This window comes from Lemur catta, chromosome 8 (assembly GCF_020740605.2).
Source record: "Lemur catta isolate mLemCat1 chromosome 8, mLemCat1.pri, whole genome shotgun sequence".
NCBI classification, from domain to species: Eukaryota; Metazoa; Chordata; class Mammalia; order Primates; family Lemuridae; genus Lemur; species Lemur catta.
Window position 1 is genome coordinate 58,564,560 of NC_059135.1, and position 23,014 is coordinate 58,587,573.

Genomic DNA, 23,014 nt, shown 5'->3' on the forward strand with positions numbered 1-23,014 from the left:
AAAGCTCTGCAACCAGTTCTGAACCTGGGATCACAAGAGATCTTTCATGTTTCCACTTGCTCTCTTGTGCCTGAAAACTTGACTAGGCTAGGCTGCTAGAAGATGAGAAATCTGTCAAGTAGAACTGGGTTGCCCCAGCTGAGGCCAGTCAAGATCATCCAAGATTAGTCACAGCCAGCCAACCTCCAGACATTTGAGTAAGTCTAGCCCAGATCAACAGAGCCAACCCTCTAACCCCCAGTAAATTCCTGACTGTAGCAATAAACATTGATTGTCATATGCCAGTGAGATCTCTGTGACTATGTTATGCATTACTGTTATTATGGCCATAAATAGCTACAGAATATATTAATAGAATAAGTTTCATTGAGCAAGATTTTCAGCGCTCACTCTATTCTTGACATGTCAAACTAGTCTCTCCATCATTTATTTCTGCTTTATCCTTTCAACTTCAATTTCATTCACTCCCTGCCTCACACATAAAAGTCATCCAACAAATTGTAATTCTTTTATTTATTCATTTATTTATTTGAGACAGTCTTGCTCTCTCACCTGGGCTAGAGTGCTGTGGCGTCAACCTAGCTCACAGCAACCTCAAACTCCTGGGCTCAACCAATCCTCCTGCCTCAGCCTCCCAGGTAGCTGGGAGGTGTTGGCCACCACATCTGGTTAATTTTTCTATTTTTAGTAGAGTCCGGTCTTGCTCTTGCTCAGGCCAGTCTCAAACTCCTGACCTCAAGCAATCCTCCCGCCTCAGCCTCCCAGACTTCTAGGATTATAGGTGTGAGCCACCATGCCTGGCCCAAACTTTAATTCTTTTAATTAGCCATTTTATTTCTTACTCTTATGTCTGCTCATGCTATTTGCGGGAATATCTTGTCACCATCAGCCCCACATTCACTGGTCTAATTGTTATTTATTGTTCATTTAAAATTGAGCTTCTTCTCTTTACCAAGCATCGTTTATCACTAGAGAATAGTAATAAACAAAGTAGATATATTCACTACTTTCACAAAGCTTTGGTTTAGCAGTTTAGACTAAAAAATAATTATGCAATTACTTAATTACAATTGTGTTAAATGTGATGAAATTCAAAGTGCTATGACAGCCTAAGACAAAAAGAGCCTGACCCAGTCTTTCTTTTTCCTTTTAACTTTTAATTTTTTTTTTATTTCAGCATATTATGGGGGTAAAAATGTTCAGGTTACATATGTTGCTTTTGCCCCAAGTCAGAGCTTCAAGCGTGTCCATCCCCCAGATGGTGTGTACTGCAGCTATTAGGTGTGAATAGACCCATCCCCTCCTTCCCCCTCCCACCTACCCAACACCAGATGAATGTTACTACTATATGTGCACTTAAGAGTTGGTCAGTTAAGTCAGTTAATGCCAATTTTTTTGGTGAGTATATATGGTGCTTGATTTTCCATTCTTGTGGTACTTAGTAGAATGGGCTCTAGCTCTATCCAGGATAATATAAGAGCAGCTAGATCACCATTGTTTTTTGTGGCTAAGTAGAACTCCATGGTATACATATACCACCTTTTATTAATCCACTCATGTATTGATGGGCACTTGGGTTCTTTCCACATCTTTGCAATTGTGAATTGTATATACTCTGGTTTCTGTTCAGATCATATAAACCTTTCACCTTTTACTGACCTAGTCTTAAGAGTTGAGAGTTGGCTTCAAACTGAGAAATAATTGATGGAAAGAGTTAGCTAGACAAAGATTAGGGTAGCATTCCCTTCAGAGAAACACTGCATGGACAAAGTCCTTTGAAATGAAAAGAAATATTTCATGTTCAAACAACCTAAAGAAAACTGCTTCTCTTTTTTTTGTATCTCTTTTCCCTCTTTCTCTCCCTCCTTCCCTTCCCCTTTGATTGCTAATTTTTGTTTCCACTCAAAAAAGGTGGTAGAGCATCATGTCAAAGCACACAGACTCCGGAGTCATAGACAACATTAAAATTCCAACTCCAGCACTTATTTATGTACAAAGATACATATCTTATCTGTTAAATAGGAATATAAAAATGCCTAACTCCTGGATTGTAATGAGGATATCATGTGATTATATGCCAATGCCTGGCATGTCTTGACCACTCAAAAAATTTAGCTATTTATTTCTCTATTTATTTGTGTATTTAACATTGAACATCGTGTGTTTATGTGCCAAGCTCAGTGTTAGTCTTTAGATAGATATGGTCTTACTTAATCCTCAAAGACTCATACAAGGCAGTTGTTATTTTTCTTATGATTAGAGAATGAGGGCTCAGAGTGTTTTAATGACTCTCATGATAATACAATTAACAAGCTTCAGCTGCCTCTGAAGCCTAGGCTTTTTAAACACTATAGTATGCTCCATCCTTTCATAAAGTTGTTTCTTTCGTCTTCTTTTTAAAAATGGAAGGCTGTTCTTTAATACTGACCCTAAATATATTTGTTTAGATTTGTTTAGAGATAGGCATTTTGAATGTAATTGTAGGGAAGAAACAAAATAATATTGCATTATTTTGTATCTTGTTTCCAGTCTTATTTCAAATTGAAATCACTAGAAAAGAGGGTAGAAAGCGAGGTGATTGAGGGAAGAATGTCAAAGAAAATAAATAAATTAGTCAAAAGGGAATCACTATGTTTTTGATTCCTGAGAACCACAATGTACTTGCCAACCCAACTTGATGATATAGATCGTTTTCCAAATACGTATAACATGGGAACCTTCCAAAAACCTGTAGAGGAGACCATTAAACACTACAATGTCCATTATTTCAGCCTTCTATTACCATCCTCTTCCTTCTTCAGTCCCCATGAGGCTGATGCTTATGATAACATTCCCTACTGTGGGCCAATGACCTAAGAGGTCAGTACAAGTAATTGTGTCAAGTGAGTCTCAGTTTGCACATCTTTGAGGGTCTGGTTCAGATACATATATTTGGGGTATCCATAAGTTAGAGGAACATATAGATGGCTGAACCTTCCAACAATATCCCCTTTCCTTCAACAATGATATTGAAGCATGGAATTCAATGATAAGAACACAGAGTGTAAGTTATCTTTGCATATGAAGTCCAGAGCTTTTGTGCATTGTTTAAGCTGAGGTTCACTCCATGTTTTAATCATGCTACAAAGTCTATAGTAAAGAGTAATATAGAGAGTAATAGGATCTCCAGACAAGAGGTTTTTAATGCTAGTACATGATTAGTACCAGTCAATGAATTTTTATCTATCTTCAACTTCTGACTTCTCTCTGATGGGGATTAGTCCCTCCCGTCCACAGGCTCATTATAAACAGCTATAGAGCTGGCTTAAGGTGTTTTCCAATCTCTTTCCCATAGGTCTTAACAGGTCTAGTGGTTAGCCAATTCATTCTCTGGCCTTCAACACTTTCATTCTCATCCTTTCATTGAAAAGTAAGAAATAACACCAGATGTTGGAGGCTAGAGACTATTTTCCTCAAAACTATAGTTTTTTTTTCAGAATGATATTACATACAGCAATTGGCTCCATTTTCCTTAACATTACTATGCAATACGAACTTGCTTCTGATAGAGAGGAGTCAGAGAAAAAGATTTGTATGTAAGTTCACGGGGAAGTACTCTCTGGAATTACAGCTAAGAGGAAGCAAGGTTTGGCAGAAGAAGTTAAACTGCAGTGCAGTTGCAACAGTAGCCTAAGTAAATTCGTGGGAAGTTCTAACCTGTAACCAGGCAAAGGAACAGAACCTTAACACTCTTATATTAACCACTCATTGGATGTGGACTGCCTCTGAGAATGGGCTACACCCTTGAGTGAGGCTGCTCCCTTCAGTCAAGGACAATTCCTAGATAGAATCACAGCTATGAGCCATCAGCAGCCCGTGCTCTCTCTGACTGAAGGAATGAATCCATTGTTATTCATTGTTCCTCAAGGGGACGGACACCACGGCTTCCTCCATGTGTTACTAACTGTGATACCCTTGATCCTGGGATACACTGGATGTTTGTTCTCTTCTCTGTGTATTGCTATCAAATATGGATTTCTAAAGTGACAAGTGTACATCACTTGTCACTATGTAATATGAAAATAATGACATACAATGCGATACTGCAAAATAAAATTGTTGTAACCTTTGAATGAGGCAAAGATGGAAGCACAGCAGGGTGTAAGCAGTGGACACAGCTCTGTGGAGAGCCGAAGATGGCAGTGAAGGTAAACTTGAAGTCTGTATAACATGCTGGCCTGGATCAATGAGTCTCTTCAGTTGAATCTGACAAAGATCCAACAGTTGTACTCAGGGGCTGCCTAATGTCAGTTTATGGGCATGCTATCCTCTGGCTCCATTGCCTTGAAGAAAGTGAGATTACAAGCTAAGCTAGAACAAGAGGACATCCAGAACTTCAAAATGTATTATACAAGAACTTTTTAAGAGGATGGCTGTTGACAAAATAATTTTCATGGACAGATTAGTAAAAGGAAAGTTTCAGGACAATTTTGAATTCATCCAGTGGTTCAAGAAGTGGTCTGATGCAAATTATGATGGAAATGACTATGGCCCTGTGGCTTCCAGACAAGGTGAAGAAACTGCAGTGGCTCCCTCCCTTGTGGCTCCAGCTCTGAATGAACAGAAGAAACCTCTCAGCTCGAGCCGTGCAGCTCCATTTCCAAAGGTCCATTTCAACACAGAGAACGATGGCAGCTCCTGAGGCTGCCCTGGGGTGGCATGGGCCACTGTTCCCAGCAGGTTGCCCATTCACTTTTCAAGGCCAGCCAGGTGCCCAGAGTGTCTCCTAAAGGGACTCAAGATTTTCCTAAGAGAGAGCCCTGCTCCGTCTCATACTTCAGAAAGATAAGTAACATTCAGTTGACTTCCCAGGGGAACAAGGGGGAAAATGGCCGTGTATTTCAGAGGCCTGGAGACATTCTCTATGCCACAGCTGAAGGCTTTGGGATGCCTGATGAAGGGGCCCGCAGGAGGAACAGGAAGAGTATTAACAGCCTGGACCAGCAAAGTAACATCTGAATTCTTCACTCCAAATCACGTGTTTCACTGTAAAATACTCCCTTTTATTGGTCTTATAAGGCTCACTGGCTTCTACCTCTTCTTAAAGTGCAATTTTAAGATGTTCACTCCTTTTCCAATAAATTTGAGTTAGGAGCTTTTACCTTGAGCAGACACTAACTTCTAGTTGGGTCACCTAAGGAACAAAGAGGCCACTATGGGACTCACCATGTGGATGCGGGACACACTGATCGCAGGAGACGGCTTTATGTAATACGCAGAGGCGCTGACCTCAGTAAAGAAATGCAAAGTCTGATTGAATTTCAAGCTAATGTGAAATCTTGGCAGAGAAATTGTAATAAATAAATGCCTTAAGAAGACTTAAAATATATTTCTGCATTTCAAAATATAGAATGTAACATGACAGGAGATTTTATGTATTTGACATTGTGTCTGGGAAGCAAGGGCCAGACCTCAGAACCTTCCAAACCTGCCACCACAGGCCTTGCAGGCCTGCTTGGATGCTAACTGGCCCAGGTTCGGGCCCAAAAGGAGAGTTTTAAAGGTTGCCCTGTAAAGCCATGTGGTGTCATCTATCAGATGCAGCCCTGCTAAACAGCAAGAGGCATTGTTGCCTGGATTAACGGAAGGCATATTTCAGCCCTGAGATGTTTATATTGAAGAGCTCAATTTTCATTGAGTATTTCTCTGAGGATTTTTCCAATTGTCTGTAAAATGTCTATGTATTGTGTCTTTTGAGAAATGAGGTATGTCCAGTTTTTTAATCTCACAGCTGCTTTGAGGGACTTGCCAAGATCTCTGGGATTTGAGTGGGGGATTGTGTCCCTTTTACTGCCTTTCAGGTTTACAGTTGACATGGTTCTTTGCTCTGCTCTCCTTGCCCACTGGGACTCTTGTTTGGCTCCTTAAAATTTGCTGCTTAGCACATTGACTCCACACTAGAAAATACATTTTTTTCCATGGGGACATGGTATTTTATTATGAAAATAGAATAAAAACTTCTAAAACAAAACAGTCCTTTCTAATTTAATGAAAAAATTTGTTATTTTTTATTGTTTTCTGTGCATGCATTATGTGCAACTTGAAAAATAGTCCACGTGGCTCCCAAGGTAGAGATGTGTAAGTTACATATGCTTCACAAGATCCCAGACTCAAAACTACTGTGAGTTAAATAACTCATGTATCAGTTAATGTGTTAGAGCTGGAAGCACAGCAGGCAGGTGATCATGCCCAAGTTCTTTATAGACCTCTGGCAAAGGGAGTGATCAGGGAAGGCCATCCTTGCCTTGGGGTCTGCAAGGCTGGGGTGTTTTTGGTATCTGCTGCCCATAGCTCTCCAGTTATCTGCAAACTCTGCCAGTGCCCTCATCTCTTTGGAGATAAAATTCACTAGTATGTTGCTAAATGTTAATTTTCTTTTGCCGAAAATACAATACCAAGTTTGAATTGATTATTAATATTTAAAATATTGCATTCCTTAACTCTCCCTCGTTTGCTTTGTCCACAGCCTATTCAGGGTCCTGTTCTTACACACCATATTCCCTCTGCGTGGAATTCCTTCTCCAACCCCATCCGACCAATTCTTGAACAATCTCTCAGGTCCTAGCTCAAGCATCACTTGTTCTGGGAAGTCTTTGCTGGCAGCCAAACAAACCATTACAATAAAATATGACACATGCTTTGATAAGGGGAAGTTCAGAGAATAATGGAAGCCTGGAGGAGGGGAATCTAATCCATACTTGGCAGATCAAGCAGGATTTAGAGAATGTGGTATCTAAGATCTTCAGGATGACAGAAGTGGGTCAAGCATAGATACTGGGGCAGAGTGCTCCACCAGAGGAAAGAGCAAGGGCAAAGACCTTGATGCTAGAGATCACAATGGATATGTTAAGGAATTTGACCTTGATCCTGAGGGGGGGAATGCTGGAGGCTGAGGACCACTCACTTATTAAAGAAAGGGGAATGCTGGAGGCTGACAGAACAGTAGAAGGAATATTTCTATAGCCCAGACAAAAGTTCATATCACTCAAGCTAAAATAGTGAGAGTGATGATAGACATAAGCAAATAAATTCGAGAGACTTTGGTATAAATTCTTCAAAAACGTAAAAAAAAGAAGGATATCTCAGGAAAAAATAAGGTTGCTCTATGCTTCTTTCCTTCCTCTTTTGCTTAGTTAGATCAAACAAACAGCACCTACTTTCTTAGGGATCACTAAATCTCCAACGCTTGCCACCTTTGTTTTCCTGCTTTTGCCAGCATGTTCTAGAATTTCCTTTATTATTTTTTTGTGTGTGTGTGAAAAAAAAACATGTGAAGTTGACCCAGAAGCAAAGATGCAAAGTTCTAGAATAGCACTCTTGTTATTAATTTCTGCATTTCATCAAAAAAGGCAGAAACTATTGTTAGATGCTTCCCCCCATCTGCCTCTACCATTGTTTTCCTTTTCTTTTTCTCCTCTCCTTCAAGAGCATAAATTAGTGAAGGTACAACCAAGGCCTGAAATTAAAAAGACTTTCTTGGAGAGCTGTCAGCACACCTCTTCTGAAAAGTGTGACTTCCCCACTGGTATTGTCACCTACCTTCTCTCAAAACTTTTCAGACAGTGCTTTTATTCCACAGGCATCTACCCTGTTGTACTGTATTCTGTGGTTACCTGTCTACCCAGCGATTCTACCTGGTGTCTCTAACCAACCCCATCTTGCATTTCTACCAATCTGTTTTATTATAATGGAAGAAGTAAAACCATCTTTATAAATCCAAACAAAGTCTATTTGAGATATTATATTTAAAAACTAATTTATACTTCATTAAAAATTTAATTATATTTAAATATTTAGAGTAAATATTTTTAAATCCCAATATTTACACCCATTTCTACTCTGTCCTCTATCTTGCTTTAAATTCATATAGATCTCTAAGATGTCGTATTTTCTTTATTTGTTTTGTTTTGTTTAAAAATCAGAGGAGAATATAACACAAGGTTATATGATTTACAGAAGGCTTTTCTGTTAAATGAATATTTATGGAGGAAAATCACAAGGCAGCAAAGAAAATTTTGCATAAAATAATTACATACTATTGAAAATATGTCTCAAAGAAAAATTAACAACAAAAGAAAGAAAGAATCCAAATCAAATCTGTGAATTTTACTAGCTGAAATTACCTCCTTGCAAATTACTTTTATAAAGGGTCAGAAGTGGTTGCTTTCAGCTTATCTAAAGATGGATCTTAAGTCGGAACAGCAGCAAAACCTACTTTCCCCCTTGCTTCTAATATAGAGAAACTAAAAAGGTTTTCAGATGACTTTGTAAAACATTCTACTGATTTTGAACACCAGGTGGCAGTAGATATGGCAGTTATCAAAAAATGAAGGCGGGAGGAGGAAACGGATTTTGCCTTTTACGTATGCAAAGGAGTAGTATATTCACGGTGTCCCCTGGATACCATGTGCTAGAATCCGTCCTGGGATACCTCTGATGGAAACAAGTCATAATTCAGTGCTGTAAAGATAACTTTATGTTTGATTATATGTCTTCAATTAAGTCTGATTCCATCATTTGTTTTGTATCAAAAGACAGAATTAGCCATTTTGGTGAAACCTCCCAAAAGGGCCATCAGAGAGAAAATATGAATACCTGTTGCTCACAAACAATGATTCTCCAGTAGGTAATATATATGTGATAGTATATTTGATTTAATTTTGATTTAGAAAATTATGCATATTCGTAGAAACAAAAAAACAAGCCTAAAATGGTAAAGTAGGGACCTTAACAATAAATTAGTACAAATATTGCCATTTACAAGGAAGAAAATTGAAATAAAGAGAAATTAGGAGACATGCCCAGAGACACAGCAATAATCAGCGGATCGGGAAACAGCCTCTGTACTCTATCCACTATCCTGCAATGCAGTTTAATTTCTCTGACATGTTTAAGTCAACAGATTTATTTGTGAATAAATGGAGTACTGAGCGGTTTATTTATCTAATGTTTTTCTTGTTCTTCTATACATACCAAATTTTATTTTCACTTTATACAATAATGTAGCCTAGCCAATATTTTCTAAATCCATATATTGTCTTTAGGAGACATAGAATAGGCACTTCTTTGTGGGGGTAGTATAGCATGGTGCTAAGCACACAGGTCCTAGACCCAAGTTGTTTAGGCTGACACCTTGGCTCTTCCATTTACAAGCTGCGTGGCCTTGGGCAAGTTGTTTAACCTCTCATATTGTAGTTTTCTTACCTGGAAAAATGAGGATGATGATAAAATTATCTACCTCTAAGAGTTGCTGTATGGATTAAATGAGTTAAGTTAAATAAACAAAGTTTTTATTTTTTTATTTATTATTAGCTTTTTTAAAAAGAGAGGATGAGGTTACTTGATTTTTTTGTTTTGTTTTGTTTTGAGACAGGGTCTCACTCTGTCACCCAGGCTAGAGTACAGTGGCATCATCATAGCTCACTGCAACCTCAAACTCCTGGGCTCCAGTGGTTCTCCCGCCTCAGCCTCCCAAGTAGCTGAAATTACAGGCATGTGCCACCACGTTCAGCTGATTTTTCTATCTTTTGTAGAGACAGGGTCTCATTCTTGCTCAGGCTGGTCTCAAACTCCTGACCTCAAGAAATCCTCCTGTCTCAGCCTCCCAAACTGCTAGGAGGTGAGCCACCACACCTGACCTAAACAAAGTTTTTAATATAATGCCTGGTATTAATACATATTAAAACTTCAATAAATGTTATCATTAATCTCACTGGCAAGAACCAAAATAATTTCAAGAGTTAAATCTACTACTTCACTGAATTGTTTATAAAACTATATTGACCATTTATTTACCATTTGAACTGCCTTCACTGCATTTCACATGATGATACATTTTCAGAATATCAGCAAGATTTTTAGAGTTTAAACTAATTCAAACATTGCTAAAACAGGCCTCCAATTTAAAATGTGCCATATCCTATTCATCACTGTACAAATAAATATCTGTATATTTAAAGAAATCTGATTTCTATAATTTTTCAATTCTTCTTCACTGCTACAAAAATTTGAGTCTATTTACTGAATTCCTTGAAACATAATAAGATAAAAATAGTAAACAAAATTAGGCCAAAAGTAAAAGAATTGTTAAAACCCACAACAATGATAATCTGATAATTTAAAAACCTGTGAATTTGAAGGTAAGCCTTAAATGATTATTATTGATGTAATAAAAAGTTGCACTGTGAGACTCTTTAAACAGCAAACTTAGCATTTAGAATGTGGGTATCTGTTAATATAAATAGCAAACAAGTCCTTACAAATGCATCCAAGACCCTTTGACCACTGGGTCACTGTAGACCTCCCTCGCCTCGCCTCTCTCTCAAGCCCCTCTAAATTCCTCAGGACTCTTGACCCACAAGCTGGAAATGTTGATTCCATTGTTTCCTCTTTCTCAAATGTTCTATAATCATCTTTTCTTTCAAACCTATTACTCTGGCAAGATTCAGTTATTAGGACATTTTAGAGTACACATTCAAATTTGCCAATGCTCTACTTCTGAAGGGAATCAAAAACAACCAGAAAAAAAGAAAAACCCTGGTATTTCCAAACTACAATTCATATTATGTAATGAAACTTTCAATAGTGAAGATAATGGAATTAATACATTTAAATAGCTGTTACCTCCTTTAAAGTAACAGTTTGAGAAGTTACATCTTGTATCACTAGTTATAAATTTGCCAAAATGTTTTTTAATTTCTCTTTTGGAACTATCTTCATGACCTGTTTATATACCTTTGATGGAAGAAAAATTTCTGATCCTATAGGGTAAACTGAATACATATAATATGAATATGTTAGGTGAATATATTAAAATACTTATTCAAAATTAAAAATAATTGCAGCTCCCTATAAATTATTCTAACTGTAAAACAAATATTGCATTCATATTTTATTATTTCAAAAACTATTAATTTTATATGTATTTATACAGGCAAATAAAGGTCTGAAAAGATAGAAGTTATGCTGTTATGTTGTATATGAAATTTGGGATTACAGGGACCATTACTTTTCTATTTTGCATATACATGTATAATCTTCAAATACTATTCCGAGTCAGTGTTGCTTTTAGATACAGTGACTTTTCATTTCTGGTATTGTATTTTCATATGTAGAAGTTCCATTTTAGTGTTTTTCGTACCTTCTATTTCTCTCCTCATCATGTTCAGACTTTTCTTTACTGTCTTGAGCATACCTAGCCCACTTATCTTACAGAATGTCCTAATTTGTTAATACCATTATCTTTGCTGTCTCTGGGTCTGATCCTGTTGACTGACATTTCTGCAGGCTACTGTAGCACATATTTTCCTTCCTCTTTGCCTGTCTGCACACTTCTATTTTTTTATTAGATGCCAGTCAATTCAAACTTTATGTTATTACATCCTTTAAAAAGTGTTGGATTTCATTCTGGCTAACGTTTAAGTAAATTGAAATCAGTTGAGTCCTTCTAATGCTTGCTTTTAAGCTTCGTTAGGATACATCCAGAGTAACTTTAATTTACAGTTACCTTAGCCCCTTCTAAGGACTCTACCCAATATCTCATGTATTATGAGTTCTTTCCACTTTGGGGTGAAAACAAATTGTTTCTAGCCCTGTGTGAGGTCTAGGAATGCTTTAACCTGCTGCTTACCATTCCAGTCACAATGGACCATATATATGACGGTGGTCCCATAAGGTTATAATACTGTATTTGTACTGTACCTTTTCTGTTTACTGTTTGGATATGTTAGACACGCAGATACTTACCACTGTGTTACTATTGTCTGTAGCCATCGTCCCCAACCCCTGAGCCACAGACAAGTAGCAGACCATGACCTGTTAGGAACCGGGCAACAAAGCAAGAGGTGAGCAGTGGGCGAGTGATCCAAGCTGCCTCTGTATTTACAGCCACTCCCTACTGCTGGCATCACCACATAAGCTCTGCCTCCTGTCAGATCAGCGGTGGCATTAGATTCTCACAGGAGTGAAAACCCTACTGTAAACTGTACGCGAGGGATCTAGGTCGCGCACTCCTTATGAGAATCTAATGCCTGATGATCTGAGGTGGAGCTGAGGCGGTGATGCTAGTGCTGCAGAGTGGCTGCAAATACAGATGATCATTAGCAGAGGGGTCTCACTGTACAATAAATGCAATGCAATTGAATCGTCCTGAAACCATCCCTCTACCCGCCGGCCGTGGAAAAATTGTCTTCCATGAATCTGGTCCCCGATGCCAGAAAGGTTGGGAACTGCTGCCCTACAGTATTCAGTTCAGTAATATGCTGTTCAGGTTTGTAGCCTAGGAGCAATAGGTTGCACAATATGGGCTAGTTATGCAGTAGACTACACCATCTAGCTTTGTGTAAGTACACTCTACGATGTTCACGTGCCCATGAAATTGCCTAACGATGCATTTCCCACAACGTATTCTTGTTGTTAAGCAAAGTGTAACTGTGGTTCTTTCTCTGGCCTAGGGAGTTTTTATTTTCACAGAATTGCAGATCAGTAGCAAGTCGCTTTTCTGTAGACCTCTGGTATAATCTCTATTCAGCTCCCTTCTCTTTCATGGTCTGTCCCACAAACTCCAGCTGCCTCAGACTCTCAAACTCATATTTTCTGTCTTCTCAACTCAGGGAGATTGCTGGGCTCTTTTCGGGTTTCCCCCTTCCTGAGCTGCAGTCTGGAAATTTCATGTAGTAAGCTGGGATGATCATAGGTTCACCTTATTTCCCTTCTCTAGAGATCATAGGCTTATATATCATATTGCCCCATAAACTAGTATTTAATATATTTGTCCTCTTGTCTAGTTGAAGACTTCTATTATACAATGAGGGGATGTCCATAACAGCAGTTCTGATCAAAAAGAACTCCACAGAAAGCACATGATCAACAAAAGCATTGTTATGGTAAAGACTCTTTGACCTTGTGGGAAAAATTCTTCAAGAATAATTAAGAAATCAATATACTTACTGAGCATCTACTACATGCAACACAAAATATATTCATTTTTTCCTCACATGAGTGTACTGGTAAAAAATCTAGACCATGTCAAATTAGAACAGCAAACACTCTGATGCTGACACATTTAGGAAACTGCTTTTCCTCAGTTGTTTCATAATGCATAATTTGTCTATTTTGTCATTCCAATCTATAACTGATAATCTTAATTGTGTATTGTATCACATTGTAATTCTAGTTTTATTTCTTTCTAACCCTACTTTGAAACTCTACTTTTGAACCCTCCTTTTTAGCTATGTATACACACAATTTGTAGCCTTATTCTTCCATTTTCACAACAGAATGAATGTTTTTAAATTAGAACATTCCACATCATATGTCATCAGGGAAATGCAAATTAAAACAACACCAATGGTATCGATAATAGGTGTGAGATACCACTACACACCTGTTAGAATAGACAAAATCCAGAACATTGACAGTATCAAATGCTGACATGGATGTAGAGCAACAGAAACTCTCATTTACTGCTGGTGGGAATGCAAAATGGTCCAGCCTCTTTGGAAGACAGTTTGGCAGTTTCTTACAAAACTAAACATACTCTTACCATACAACCCAGCAATTGTACTCCTTGGTGTTTACCAAAACGACTTAAAAATCTTAATAATCTTTGCATGGATATTTATAGAAGCTTTATTCATAATTGCCAAAACTTGAAAGCAACCAAGATGTCTTTCAGCAGGTGAATGAATGAACTGTGGTATATCCAGACAATTGAATATTATTCAGCACTATACAGAAATGAGCTATCAAGCCATGAAAAGACATGGAGGAAACTTAAATTCATATCACTATGTGAAAGAAGTCAGTCTGAAAAGGCTATGTACTGTTTTATTCCAATTATAGGACATTCTGGAAAAGGTAAAATTATAAGGACAGTAAAAAGATCAGTGGTTGTCAGGAGTTGGGAATAGATGGGGCATAGAAGATTTTTAGGGCAGTGAAACTACTCTGTTTGATACTATAATGGAAACATGTCATTATACATTTGTCTAAACTCATAGAATGTACAACACCCTAAGTGAACTCTAGTGTGAACTATGGATGAAAATGATGGATGGGCTTTGGATGATAATGATGTATCAATGTAGTTCATGTAACAAAAGCACCACTCTTTTGGGGGATGCTAATATTGGGGGTAAGGCATGCATGTTTGGGGCAACGGAGTATGTGGGAAATCTCTGTACCTTCCTCCCATTTTTTCTGCACGTCTAAAGCTGTTCTAAATATAAAGTCTTAAAAACAAAAGAATGTGGTATTGTTTGCATCTAATCAAAAAGGCCATCATTCCTATTGCAGTTGAACCCTTCTTCCTGTATCTGCAACCAATCAGGGAGGAGAAGACGACTTATCTACGATATGGCATTGAGAATTATCCCCAAGAGACCTAGAAAGGTGGACCCTGGAGCTTAAAATCCTTCCTGTTTATCTCCAAGCAGCATTTCTTGATAGCATGTGTGGGAGAAAAATAACAATATAGCTGTAAATGCCCATCACTAGTGTTTATTCTGCAAAATGATCTGCCCTTTTGAAAAGCACTCTGTGCCCCATTGCCATCCTTTGCTTTCTTCCCTTGGTGGAAATTTCCTGTTTCTCTTTGAGAAAGATAATTCAATCCTGTTTCCATTGCTCTTCCTCCCAGTCTGCTATAGAAAACACACACACACTCCACACCAAAGGAATTATAAAAAATTTATTTTCACAGTCGCTCGTGCCCAGCTCTGAAGTTCAGAACTCATACGACTTATGTATCCAGATGATCTCCTCCCAAGTCTGGAAAAAGCCTCTTCCCCAAGTTTCCCTCTCAACCTACCACAACCTCTGACTCCTCACAACACCTTCGAAAGAAAATGCATTCTTTGCCTGCCTGGAAGACTCTGCAACCCAATCGATTATAAAAAAGCAAATAAAAAATCGCAGCCTAGACTCAGGTTTTGAGCACCACTCTCGTGGGCAAAGCCCCAGGGAGGAAATCAATTCCAAGCCTGTAATCCTCAGAGTCCAGGGCCGGGGAGGCACTGGCAGGCGGTGTTTTCTGGCTCCCCACCCACTTCCCCAGGCTCAGGCCTTTGCCATCGGTCCCCACCTCCCCTGTTCCAGAGTTTTTCTCCCGCTCCCCACCAAGCCACACAAAGTGGCTTCTCGGAAACGTTAGCAGATTCTGCTGAGCTGGAAGGGAGGAAGGTGATGATGGGGGCGGGGTGAGGTGAGGGAAGGGCTTTTCTGGCGGCAGGACACACGTACACACAGGCGCACGTCCCACCCGGTGGGTGGCCGGGGATGGGAGTCCGTGCGACCCTCTCCTCTGCCTTCCGTTAGCGCACCGTGGAGAGGCTGCCGCATCGCCGCCCCGCGCCCCGGGCTCGGTCCCCGCCCTGCGCCGCCCGCAGGGGTGGAGGGAGGGAGCCGGGGGTGGCGACCCGGGCGCAGGGGGAGGAGTGGAGGAGGAAAAGCGGCGCTGCGGCCCGCGGAGAGGCGGGGCTGTTCCCTCGCTGGGCGCGCCCTGCAAGGAGGGACGCAGTCTCCGGGCAGGCCCTGCAGCTGTCTGGCTTCCAATTCCGCCGGCTCGGCTGCCTGGGGCTGGGCCAGCCCGGGTACCCGCGGTGGCAGCGGCCGGCGTCCGCACAGCAACAGGAGCCCAAAGAAAGAGGAAACAGCAGCAGCGGAGAGAGAGCGAGCCGGGGCAAAGAGAGGCCGGGAGGGAGGCAGGGTTCCTCGCAGCCCGCGCCCTCCCCTGGGGCCAGATTCTGCAGGTGCACCGGGTGGGCACGATCCGCCCGCAAGGTCTCAAGTAAGTGCCCTTTCTCTTGCTCCTTCGGTGTGGCGGGAAGGGAAGCCGCCGATCTTGCGCCGGAGCTCGACTCAGCCGCCACACCCACCTGTGTCCATTTTCACATCTCTCGGTTTGGGCCACCCTGTATTCCGCCACCTGGAAGGTAGAGAGCAGAGAAGCTCGGAGGGGGGGTTCTAGCAACTGGAGGAAGAGAACTGGAAAGGCATTTAGTTCGATGGCAAGGCTGCTCCTTTGCCGGTGTTGACCGTGTGGGCTTACTGCCAGGTAGTGATACCTCATGGTTTATTGTCTTTTATTTTTTTCAGTCTACACTAGCAGAGTTGTTAGATGGGTTTCAGTTGCCGGGGCAGTTCGTATTCATTATGAGCAACAAGCATGTGCTATGTATTTCCCATTTGCAAGGCCGAGCGTTCGGAACCAGCATAGCTGGTATCACCTGTGGGAGATCCATGCAAGAGCACACAGAAACAAGTAATTGACAAGAGAGCTTACCCCCTATTTCTCCATGCAGTTTATTTTTTTTTTCAAGAGAATAAGCACTCTATAGTGGAATTCAGATAAGATTCAGAATCATTTTAACATTTTATCAGCTTCAACTGAAACTATCATTAACTTTTAGGGGAAAAAAGGGTATTTTTGTTCCTTATATTAAAAACAAAAGATTGAAGCAAGATTACCGACCAAAAAAGTTTCATGCCAGTTTTTGCGATTATAATAAACATTTTACTCCTTATTTTAGTATTTTTTCAAAAGTTGCAGTGTTCATAGTAAATTATATCTCCTCTGAAGTTAAGGGCAATTTTCAAGAGACTTGTTTAGGGGAGTTTTTTAAAAGCTAATTTCAATAACATAAAAATCAAATCAGTGTAAGCTTTTAAGAACATGATAGATACTCAGTTACTGAGTGTGATGTTAGTGTTGAGAGGTTCAGTTCTTTTAAAAAACACAATTAATGTTCTTTTCTATTTCTTCTTCCCTGTAGACAGGAGAAAGGTTTTCTTTCTTTCTCTCTTTCTTTTCTTCTTTCTTTGTAACTGAAAATATATTTTCATGATTTTTGCTTTAACATCAGTAAAACCCATTTATATATAATCTGCAAAACAAATCCAATTATTAAATTGTCCATTTTATTGAAAAGTCTTCAAATTGTTTTTCTACTATTTTTTAAAAATTTAAACTAGAATCTGCTTTCTTAGAATTTATGGCAATTATGAGTTTTTAAAAGTTTTATTGATTTTTTTTAAAGCTAGTCTTATTTGATCCCTATGTATGGAATTATCATGATTGTTAGACTAGCTTATTTACAACTAAATGCTAGACAAAATATGGCATTGGGTGTAATGGAGGATGTGCCCTTTATTTAGCCAATAGCTTGGCTGAAGATAAGTTTAAAAATTTTGTAGGTTTTTAAAAGGAGATTTCCTTTTAGAAGTAACCGTTGTGCAGTCATGAGGCACAGTGATGTGTTTTTACAGAGGCTGGGTATGTAATCAGCCATGAGTCCTACGGTGCAGGGCTGGGCTCACAGGGTACCCGATGCTTCTACAGAAGAAAGATGAGTCAGGGTTGGCTCACTGCCAAAAGCATCCCCGTGCCTTCTTACGTCCCTGAGGGCCCACAGATAATCATGGGAGCCCTCCTGTGGTAATGCTTCTGTGTTTTTGCTACCTGTTGCTGTGCTGAATTTGAGCAGCAAAGGAACAGTATGATATTTGGAGGAGCAATTAGTGTAGTCCTATCCACCTTTATTTAATATGACCAATGCACTTTCTCTGTGTCAAGGGAAAAACATAGAATTTTTCATTTTGCATGAATAATAAAATTAATATTTATCTAATTTCTATTCCTATTAGGTATGAAAAAGAATGTGAAGTGCTAGAAGGATTTATACTGTATTTTTCTAAGATAAGTCATGACCTTGGACATAAGGAACTTAAAGTTTATTCATGTAAATGGGCCATTCTAGATACTATAATGGTAATAATTTAGGGTTTTCCCTAAAACTTTTTCATAAATTCTTTCCCCCAATCTTTATCATCTGAATAAATGGATCCACCTTCCACCAATTATTGAAGTCACTTTGCTCTCTCTTCCTCATGACTCCATTTCATCCCTATTCAGTCCGTATATATATCTATAAATCTTATCTCCCAAATGTATCTCTATTTCATCATACTTCTTAGATATATCTCTTCTGCTCTCTTTTCTGTATCTATACTGTCACCAAATTAGTTCAGGTCATCATGATAATTTACTTGGAATCCTGCCACAGCCTTCAAATTAGTCTGCTTGCATAATTTGCTCCCCTGTAATTCACTCTCCATACAAAGCAATACCATCATGTCTCCCTAAAAAACATTCATTGGTTCAGGACTACATTTTTTTTAAAAAAAAAAAAGGAATAAACACAGAAGCACAGAGACTGATTAACAACAACAAATGCCTTTGTTAGCGTGCATTTTACTCTGTGATCTGTCCCTTCTTTCCAACCTCACCCAAACCCATCTTCTTTTCATTTCTGTGCTCCTGCCACACTGGCCTTTTAGTCCCTGGGTCCCATGAATCAGTATTACTACTAAGGCCTTTTCAAGTGCTATTTCCAATGCCTGGACGACTCTCCTCACTCTTGGCATGGCTGCTCCTTCTTAAACTTTAAATCTCAGCTCAAAGGTCTCTATGTTTTAGAAACATCATTCTCAATTACCTTGTCAAAAGTAGGTTGTCCCCTGCTAGTCTTGATCTTGGTAACTTGTTTGTTTCCTTCACAGTGCTTATTATAGCATGCAGGTTATTTTGTGGATTTGCATACTGGATGCTCCAAGGGAACCCAGACCATGGCTTTATTGTCGACCCAACTTCCAGAATAGTGCCTGGCATGAAGTGGGAGGCGGATTCATAGATATTTATGTAAATAAGAAAGTTCAAAAATATGAATTATTTCACCATAGAACTCATCAACCCTGGAAATTTATGCATTTTGTGATTCAATTTATTTTTTATTCATTGAACATCCAGTATGTTTATAATGATTTGTGCTATAATTTTGAGGTAAAATTAAAATATCATGACATGCATTCCCATTTGTCAGCATTGTAGATGATAATGTATTCAAAGCTGTTTATAAGGCATTCTTGAGGAGGTAGTGACCATAACTGGATTAAAATACATTTTAAGAAAACATTTGGACTAGATTGCATAAACTAATATGATTTTAGTATGAGTGACTCCTAATCTACAATGATGACCTTATTAGGTTTAAATCTGTATCTTTTACCAAGAATTTGAAGGTCACTCAGTAATTACCATATTTAAAATATTGTTTTTAAATAAATGTGGACACTTGAGTGAGCTTAGTAATGGAAGTATAGTTAGATGAGGCTAAGGGCCATAGAGAGGGTTTCCACATGGTCTAAGTTGATATTTGCTTCAGGCACAAGAGGTAAATTATCTCACAAAGAATTATCACTAACTAAAGAAGGTTCAGAGAGTTACTGTGGACTGATTCATGAAGAGCCATCACTATTATTGGAGTGGCAGTGATGACTTCTTGGTTAATGATAGTGTCATATTTATACTAGAATTTTACTACAGACACACTTTGTATGGCAGCAAATCCTCCCCCCCTTCATTTTTCCAGATGTATTTATAGGTATTGGGCAAATAATTATTTTTGCTATTAACAATTGGTTCAAAATTTAGCTTTTAGTTCAGTGATCAGCTTTGATTAATGGTAATTTTTATCTAACAAGTTGGCCAGCCACGTTTTGTTTTTTTTTTTGGTAAATAATATGGCAATCACATTTCATCTTTAAGGACTAAATTATTTTGTTAATTGTCACAAGGGATTTTCTTAAGTTTGCTATTGAGATGGCATATTGTGGTGGTTGTGATGTATTGGAGTGTATCTTTGTACTAAGTAAAGGTAGTCCTCCACGTTACACATCACAGATTAGCTAATTGATTCTTCACAGGAGTATTGTGGCATCTTTCTTCAGAACTATGTGGAGTTAGATTACCAGTTTAGATGGCAAGGTCATAATAAAATGGATACTATGAAGATTTTATAAAAGTATTTTTACATGAGGAATTATGGGAGAGCATTCAGAGAATGGGGGTAGAATACTTTTGTGGAATATGAGATAACAGCTTTGGTGTCTTGCCATCCTACAAAATGGAATTTCTTCATTGAAGGTTTTATTTACTCTTTCCTCTCTGCGTAGCTGAAAGGAAATGGCTATAGGCAAAAGGGAAAGCCATCAGCTCTTGGCAGCTAAAGGTAGAATGAAGTTTGGAGGAATGAAACCCTTCTGGGTGGTGAGGAAAAATGCCAGACCATGACAAAGAGGGAATGCCCTGAACAGTGCCAGTAAACATAATCTGCCACAGGCAAATTCAAATCGACATTACATATAAAATTGGATTATTCTATATCTTTTTAGCCTTACTGAGAAAAGAATTTTTTTCTCTTCTCTCTTTAAAATAACAACTTACTATAAATGAAAACACACTATTATTGCTTCTTTAATACAGGAAATGGGATTCCTTTGGATTTTTTAACAGGATATAACAGGAAGCCAAAAATGCCATATATTATTATTAAAACCTACCACTACTTTAATTGTGACTTCTTTGCTATTCATTTTATGATTTCCTTTTGTTGTGTCAAGTATTTGAGGGACTGCTATTATTGATCTTAAATTTTTTAAAAATGTCTCCTTGGATTTTTTACAAAGCTTTCTGAATCATTTGTCAGAATACAATATAACTCTAATTGCACCTATGATTGTTCACTTGGAGATTTAGAAAGAGCATATTTACAATGTCTGCAGTGAATGCCCTTCTCCTTTCCTTACCTTTTCTTTTTCTTCTTCTTGTCTCTTATATCTCATCTTGTAAACATTTGATATATATGTCAGTAAGGTAAATTTAACTCCACTTACAGTACGAAAGTACTATTAGTACAAATAATTGAAAAATTGGGCCTCTAAAGAAGGTTTAATAAGGTTAGATAGATGCATTAAGATAATTAAGTACAAGGATATTTCCATCGATATTTTTTATGAAATTTTCTGGGTTATATGCCAAACTAGACACCCTATATTATCTGGTTGTTTTTAAAAAATAAGGTTGATTTTACCAGATGTAGTGTCTATCAACTTTTACTATTATAGTTGCCCATAAATTGTATATTTTAAAATCCAATTGAATTATTTTAAAATATGTCATCTCCTTGAGTGGCTATAGAAATTCAAAAAAGAAGTAATTATACATATTCAAATTCATATAGACAAGTAAAACTGGAAAATGAGAGAAATATATGATAATGAAATATCCTTTCATATGTTGATTTAAACTCCATCCAATGACTATTCTTTCAAGTTCAATGGACAGTGTATCCTTTAGGACTTAAAGTAAGGGTAATTTATTAACTATAATTTATTTTGAATATGATAAAATCATGTTTTATTGATAAACTATGGCTTCACTTTCTCTGAGTGATGATACAGAATTAAGATTCCTTCTAGGTAAATATTGTAGGACCAATCTTTATAAATGATCCTTTCATGGAACAAAATATTACAAAGTTGAAGTGATGAATTTGTTTCCTTCTTAACATGATATGCATCCTTGTTACCTTTTACAAACTTGGCTCATGGTAATTCAGGTAGGGGGACCAGAAGTAGCATCCTTGGGGGTCAGCTGGGAGCCAGGCTCTTACAATCCCATGAGTTCATCTGACATGTACCTTCAGGAATGAGTGTTTGTGGAGTGGCTATGCAGAGAGGTGCTTTGGAAAATCCATATTACATCTCTACTATATTTCAGAATGTTTGTAAAATATTTTTATGAAGTATTAAATGCATAGTGAAATAAATTTTTTCAAATTAGTGTGGTGAAAAACAAGCTTTTTTTCTAGATGTTTCTTTTACTCAGTATGCGGTCTTGGTCTAATACTGATTTCTCAAATACAGCTTCACTGTCTGTAAATTGGCAGTATTTACTTCTAAGGGTTGCTGTACAATTTAGTATATATGTGTGTATAATTTTTTCAAAACAGCCACGTTAGTGTCTCATACGTGATAAGTAAGTGTTCAATAATAGTAGCTAGACAGTAACTTAGTATATTATAATCAAAATGTATTCTTTTTATATTTTAATATAAATTTTACTACATCTAAAGTAAATCTTTATTACTTTTAATCCTATTCCAATGGATACTAATAATACAGTTTCCCCTATTTCAAAAGACAAGTATAATTACGGATCTCTAATTTAGGCCCATTACATTTTGAACCTTTTGAAACATTCTGTTGATGAAGTAGTCAGTTATTGGCCATTGCCAAATAGTTCATATGAACTATCTAAAACCTCATCAGTAGGAAAACATGAGAGGTGGGTTCAAAAATCAAGAGGTTGTTAAATATTCAATTATACTTTCTTTATGATTTTGAACACGATGTATCAGAGTTTCTCATTCACTCAGTTCAGTGGAGGAGGTGACCTGCCAGATGGTCTGTTAGTGAATCTTACAACAACTAATATCTACTTTTATAGGAATTGTTTTAGAAGAGCATATTCTGAATTTTCTCACTTATGTATGACAATCAAACTTACTCCAATAATTCAATCATTGGGAATACAATTCTGTTTTTTTTAGTAAGCAAATAAGATGTCTAAGCATGGAGAGAAATATTTGCCAAAATGTCCATTCACTTACTTTATTTCATTGGTGATACAGTAACAAAAATAAGAATCTTGTAAAGCAAATTATAAAATTAGGATAGTCACTTAATAGTTTTTATTTATTGTTTTCTTAAGTGATCTATAATTCTTCCTCAGTTACAAAGAATAATAGGCTACGTGTTACAAGATATGTGCCAGGCAATATCATGAAGATAGAAAATGAATAATAAGAGTTATCCTGCCATAAGGAAAAATATAGCTGGAAAAGTTTACATCTTGCTAATATTAGTGATAACATTAATCATCTTATATGTGGATGTCTCATTTATGCTGAGCAGTATGTTAATGGATTTTTGAATGCTCTCTTTAAATCCTCATAACCACCCTTTGAGGTGAGAACCCTACGGCTTTGAAGTTACCTAACCTTTCCAAAGACTCACAGAGATTACTAAACTTGAGTAACATGGTTATTTCTTTTAAAGGAAAGAAAATCTTATATAT

At 37.9% G+C, this 23,014-nt stretch overlaps 1 protein-coding gene and 1 pseudogene across 1 annotated transcript in view; both read left to right on the forward strand.

The window, feature by feature from the left end:
* The first annotated feature begins 2,655 nt into the window (after positions 1–2,655).
* LOC123644126 lies at positions 2,656–4,970 on the forward strand (annotated as a pseudogene).
* Positions 4,971–15,755: 10,785 nt separating this feature from the next.
* The window catches only part of SCN9A (sodium voltage-gated channel alpha subunit 9), a 139,880-nt gene continuing 132,621 nt past the window's right edge, over positions 15,756–23,014 (forward strand). Inside the window, exon 1 of the mRNA XM_045559865.1 lies at positions 15,756–15,826. The gene's annotated coding sequence lies outside the window, so the exon portion shown is untranslated. The remainder of the gene's footprint in view (positions 15,827–23,014) is intronic.